Here is a 7,500-nt window from a genome sequence, read left to right as displayed (position 1 = left end):
TAAACATACAGGTACAACACATGTAACATACAGGTAACAGACAGGTAAACACACAGGTAAACATACAGGTAAACATACATGTAACACACACGTAACACACAGGTAAACATACAGGTACAACACATGTAACATACAGGTAACACACAGGTAAACATACATGGAACACACAGGTAAACATACATGTAACACACAGGTAAACATACAGGTACAACACATGTAACATACAGGTAACACACAGGTAAACATACAGGTAACATACAGGTAAACATACAGGTACAACACATGTAACATACAGGTAACAGACAGGTAAACACACAGGTAAACATACAGGTACAACACATGTAACATACAGGTAACACACAGGTAAACATACAGGTAACATACAGGTAAACATACAGGTACAACACATGTAACATACAGGTAACACACAGGTAAACATACAGGTAACATACAGGTAAACATACAGGTACAACACATGTAACATACATGTAACATACAGGTAACACACAGGTAAACATACATGTAACACACAGGTAAACATACAGGTAACACACAGGTAACACACAGGTAAACATACAGGTACAACACATGTAACATACAGGTAACACACAGGTAACACATAGGTAACACACAGGTAAACATACAGGTAACACACAGGTAACGCAGGTAAACATACAGGTACAACACATGTAACATACAGGTAACACAGAGGTAAACATACAGGTACAACACATGTAACATACATGTAACATACAGGTAACACACAGGTAAACATACATGTACAACACATGTAACATACATGTAACATACAGGTAACACACAGGTAAACATACATGTAACACACAGGTAAACATACAGGTAACACACAGTTAACACACAGGTAAACATACAGGTACAACACATGTAACATACAGGTAACATACAGGTAACACACAGGTAAACATACAGGTAACACACAGGTAAACATACATGTAACACACATGTAACATACAGGTAACACACATGCAACATACAGGTACAACACATGTAAAATACAGGTAACACACAGGTAAATATACAGGTAACACACAGGTAAACATACAGGTACAACACATGTAACATACAGGTAACAGACAAGGTAAACACACAGGTAAACATACAGGTACAACACATGTAACATACAGGTAACATACAGGTAACACATAGGTAACACACAGGTAAACATACATGTAACACACACGTAACACACAGGTAAACATACAGGTACAACACATGTAACATACAGGTAACACACAGGTAAACATACATGGAACACACAGGTAAACATACATGTAACACACAGGTAAACATACAGGTACAACACATGTAACATACAGGTAACACACAGGTAAACATACAGGTAACATACAGGTAAACATACAGGTACAACACATGTAACATACATGTAACAGACAAGGTAAACACACAGGTAAACATACAGGTACAACACATGTAACATACAGGTAACACACAGGTAAACATACAGGTAACACACAGGTAAACATACATGTAACATACAGGTAACACACAGGTAAACATACATGGAACACACAGGTAAACATACATGTAACACACAGGTAAACATACAGGTACAACACATGTAACATACAGGTAACACACAGGTAAACACACAGGTAAACATACAGGTACAACACATGTAACATACAGGTAACAGACAGGTAAACACACAGGTAAACATACAGGTACAACATATGTAACATACAGGTAACACACAGGTAAACATACAGGTAACATACAGGTAAACATACAGGTACAACACATGTAACATACAGGTAACACACAGGTAAACATACAGGTAACATACAGGTAAACATACAGGTACAACACATGTAACATACATGTAACAGACAAGGTAAACACACAGGTAAACATACAGGTACAACACATGTAACATACAGGTAACATACAGGTAACACACAGGTAAACATACAGGTAACACACAGGTAAACATACATGTAACACACAGGTAAACATACAGGTAACACACAGTTAACACAAAGGTAAACATACAGGTAACACACAGGTAACACAGGTAAACATACAGGTACAACACATGTAACATACAGGTAACAGACAAGGTAAACACACAGGTAAACATACAGGTACAACACATGTAACATACAGGTAACATACAGGTAACACACAGGTAAACATACAGGTAACACACAGGTAAACATACAGGTAACACACAGTTAAACACGCAGGTAAACATACAGGTACAACACATGTAACATACAGGTAACATACAGGTAACACACAGGTAAACATACAGGTAACACACAGGTAAACATACATGTAACACACATGTAACATACAGGTAACACACATGCAACATACAGGTACAACACATGTAAAATACAGGTAACACACAGGTAAATATACAGGTAACACACAGGTAAACATACAGGTAACACACAGGTAAATATACAGGTAACACACAGGTAAACATACAGGTAACACACAGGTAACACAGGTAAACATACAGGTACAACACATGTAACATACAGGTAACACACAGGTAAACATACAGGTAACATACAGGTAAACATACAGGTACAACACATGTAACATACAGGTAACAGACAGGTAAACACACAGGTAAACATACAGGTAAACATACATGTAACACACACGTAACACACAGGTAAACATACAGGTACAACACATGTAACATACAGGTAACACACAGGTAAACATACATGGAACACACAGGTAAACATACATGTAACACACAGGTAAACATACAGGTACAACACATGTAACATACAGGTAACACACAGGTAAACATACAGGTAACATACAGGTAAACATACAGGTACAACACATGTAACATACAGGTAACAGACAGGTAAACACACAGGTAAACATACAGGTACAACACATGTAACATACAGGTAACACACAGGTAAACATACAGGTAACATACAGGTAAACATACAGGTACAACACATGTAACATACAGGTAACACACAGGTAAACATACAGGTAACATACAGGTAAACATACAGGTACAACACATGTAACATACATGTAACATACAGGTAACACACAGGTAAACATACATGTAACACACAGGTAAACATACAGGTAACACACAGGTAACACACAGGTAAACATACAGGTACAACACATGTAACATACAGGTAACACACAGGTAACACATAGGTAACACACAGGTAAACATACAGGTAACACACAGGTAACGCAGGTAAACATACAGGTACAACACATGTAACATACAGGTAACACAGAGGTAAACATACAGGTACAACACATGTAACATACATGTAACATACAGGTAACACACAGGTAAACATACATGTACAACACATGTAACATACATGTAACATACAGGTAACACACAGGTAAACATACATGTAACACACAGGTAAACATACAGGTAACACACAGTTAACACACAGGTAAACATACAGGTACAACACATGTAACATACAGGTAACATACAGGTAACACACAGGTAAACATACAGGTAACACACAGGTAAACATACATGTAACACACATGTAACATACAGGTAACACACATGCAACATACAGGTACAACACATGTAAAATACAGGTAACACACAGGTAAATATACAGGTAACACACAGGTAAACATACAGGTACAACACATGTAACATACAGGTAACAGACAAGGTAAACACACAGGTAAACATACAGGTACAACACATGTAACATACAGGTAACATACAGGTAACACATAGGTAACACACAGGTAAACATACATGTAACACACACGTAACACACAGGTAAACATACAGGTACAACACATGTAACATACAGGTAACACACAGGTAAACATACATGGAACACACAGGTAAACATACATGTAACACACAGGTAAACATACAGGTACAACACATGTAACATACAGGTAACACACAGGTAAACATACAGGTAACATACAGGTAAACATACAGGTACAACACATGTAACATACATGTAACAGACAAGGTAAACACACAGGTAAACATACAGGTACAACACATGTAACATACAGGTAACACACAGGTAAACATACAGGTAACACACAGGTAAACATACATGTAACATACAGGTAACACACAGGTAAACATACATGGAACACACAGGTAAACATACATGTAACACACAGGTAAACATACAGGTACAACACATGTAACATACAGGTAACACACAGGTAAACACACAGGTAAACATACAGGTACAACACATGTAACATACAGGTAACAGACAGGTAAACACACAGGTAAACATACAGGTACAACATATGTAACATACAGGTAACACACAGGTAAACATACAGGTAACATACAGGTAAACATACAGGTACAACACATGTAACATACAGGTAACACACAGGTAAACATACAGGTAACATACAGGTAAACATACAGGTACAACACATGTAACATACATGTAACAGACAAGGTAAACACACAGGTAAACATACAGGTACAACACATGTAACATACAGGTAACATACAGGTAACACACAGGTAAACATACAGGTAACACACAGGTAAACATACATGTAACACACAGGTAAACATACAGGTAACACACAGTTAACACAAAGGTAAACATACAGGTAACACACAGGTAACACAGGTAAACATACAGGTACAACACATGTAACATACAGGTAACAGACAAGGTAAACACACAGGTAAACATACAGGTACAACACATGTAACATACAGGTAACATACAGGTAACACACAGGTAAACATACAGGTAACACACAGGTAAACATACAGGTAACACACAGTTAAACACGCAGGTAAACATACAGGTACAACACATGTAACATACAGGTAACATACAGGTAACACACAGGTAAACATACAGGTAACACACAGGTAAACATACATGTAACACACATGTAACATACAGGTAACACACATGCAACATACAGGTACAACACATGTAAAATACAGGTAACACACAGGTAAATATACAGGTAACACACAGGTAAACATACAGGTAACACACAGGTAAATATACAGGTAACACACAGGTAAACATACAGGTAACACACAGGTAACACAGGTAAACATACAGGTACAACACATGTAACATACAGGTAACACACAGGTAAACATACAGGTAACACACATGTAACATACAGGTACAACACATGTAATATACAGGTAACACACAGGTAACATACAGGTAACACACATGCAACATACAGGTACAACACATGTAAAATACAGGTAACACACAGGTAAACATACAGGTACAACACATGTAACATACAGGTAACAGACAAGGTAAACACACAGGTAAACATACAGGTACAACACATGTAACATACAGGTAACATACAGGTAACACACAGGTAAACATACAGGTAACACACAGGTAAACATACATGTAACACACAGGTAAACATACAGGTAACACACAGGTAAACATACAGGTAACACACATGTAACATACAGGTACAACACATGTAACATTCATGTAACACACAGGTAAACATACAGGTAAACATACATGTAACACACAGGTAAACATACAGCTAACACACAGTTAACACAAAGGTAAACATACAGGTAACACACAGGTAACACAGGTAAACATACAGGTACAACACATGTAACATACAGGTAACACACAGGTAAACATACATGTAACATACAGGTAAACATACAGGTACAACACATGAAACATACAGGTAACACACAGGTAAACACGCAGGTAGACATACAGGTACAACACATGTAACATACAGGTAACATACAGGTAACACATAGGTAACACACAGGTAAACATACATGTAACACACACGTAACACACAGGTAAACATACAGGTACAACACATGTAACATACAGGTAACACACAGGTAACACAGGTAAACATACAGGTACAACACATGTAACATACAGGTAACACACAGGTAAACATACAGGTAACACACATGTAACATACAGGTACAACACATGTAATATACAGGTAACACACAGGTAACATACAGGTAACACACATGCAACATACAGGTACAACACATGTAAAATACAGGTAACACACAGGTAAACATACAGGTACAACACATGTAACATACAGGTAACAGACAAGGTAAACACACAGGTAAACATACAGGTACAACACATGTAACATACAGGTAACATACAGGTAACACACAGGTAAACATACAGGTAACACACAGGTAAACATACATGTAACACACAGGTAAACATACAGGTAACACACAGGTAAACATACAGGTAACACACATGTAACATACAGGTACAACACATGTAACATTCATGTAACACACAGGTAAACATACAGGTAAACATACATGTAACACACAGGTAAACATACAGCTAACACACAGTTAACACAAAGGTAAACATACAGGTAACACACAGGTAACACAGGTAAACATACAGGTACAACACATGTAACATACAGGTAACACACAGGTAAACATACATGTAACATACAGGTAAACATACAGGTACAACACATGAAACATACAGGTAACACACAGGTAAACACGCAGGTAGACATACAGGTACAACACATGTAACATACAGGTAACATACAGGTAACACATAGGTAACACACAGGTAAACATACATGTAACACACACGTAACACACAGGTAAACATACAGGTACAACACATGTAACATACAGGTAACACACAGGTAAACATACATGGAACACACAGGTAAACATACATGTAACACACAGGTAAACATACAGGTACAACACATGTAACATACAGGTAACACACAGGTAAACATACAGGTAACATACAGGTAAACATACAGGTACAACACATGTAACATACAGGTAACAGACAGGTAACACACAGGTAACACACAGGTAAACATACATGTAACACACAGGTAAACACACAGGTAAACATACAGGTAACACACAGGTAACATACATGTAACACACAGGTAAACATACAGGTAACACACATGTAACATACAGGTAACACACAGGTAACACACAGATAACATACAGGTATCACACAGGTAAACATACAGGTAACATACAGGTACAACACATAGGTACAACACAGGTAAACATACAGGTTACACACAGGTAACACACAGGTAACACACAGGTAAACATACAGGTAACACACAGGTAAACATACATGTAACACACAGGTAAACATACAGGTAAACATACAGGTAACACACATGTAACACACAGGTAAACATACAGGTAACACACAGGTAACACACAGGTATATATATATATATGTATATATATATAGTTTTAAAGGTCATATATTCATCAGACAGGTGAGGTTGAAAGAACCAGCAGAGCGACAGACTAAGGTAACTGAACCCAGTTGATTGGGCTCAATTGTTCGCCTGAATGCTCTCTGATTGGCTGGCTGTTTAAGGTAGCCAGCCAATCAGAGAGCAGCATGGTGTTGTTACCGTGAACTATGCCTCCCAGGATGTGAGCTTCCAAACTGTTCT

At 37.5% G+C, this 7,500-nt stretch overlaps 1 protein-coding gene across 2 annotated transcripts in view; it reads left to right on the top strand.

Annotated features, from left to right (window-relative positions):
• The window catches only part of mmp23bb (matrix metallopeptidase 23bb), a 19,805-nt gene that overhangs the window by 4,384 nt on the left and 7,921 nt on the right, over nt 1-7,500 (top strand). The window lies entirely within an intron of this gene.

Source organism: Labrus mixtus, chromosome 9 (assembly GCF_963584025.1).
Source record: "Labrus mixtus chromosome 9, fLabMix1.1, whole genome shotgun sequence".
NCBI lineage: Eukaryota > Metazoa > Chordata > Actinopteri > Labriformes > Labridae > Labrus > Labrus mixtus.
This window is presented reverse-complemented; position numbering and strand designations above follow the sequence as displayed.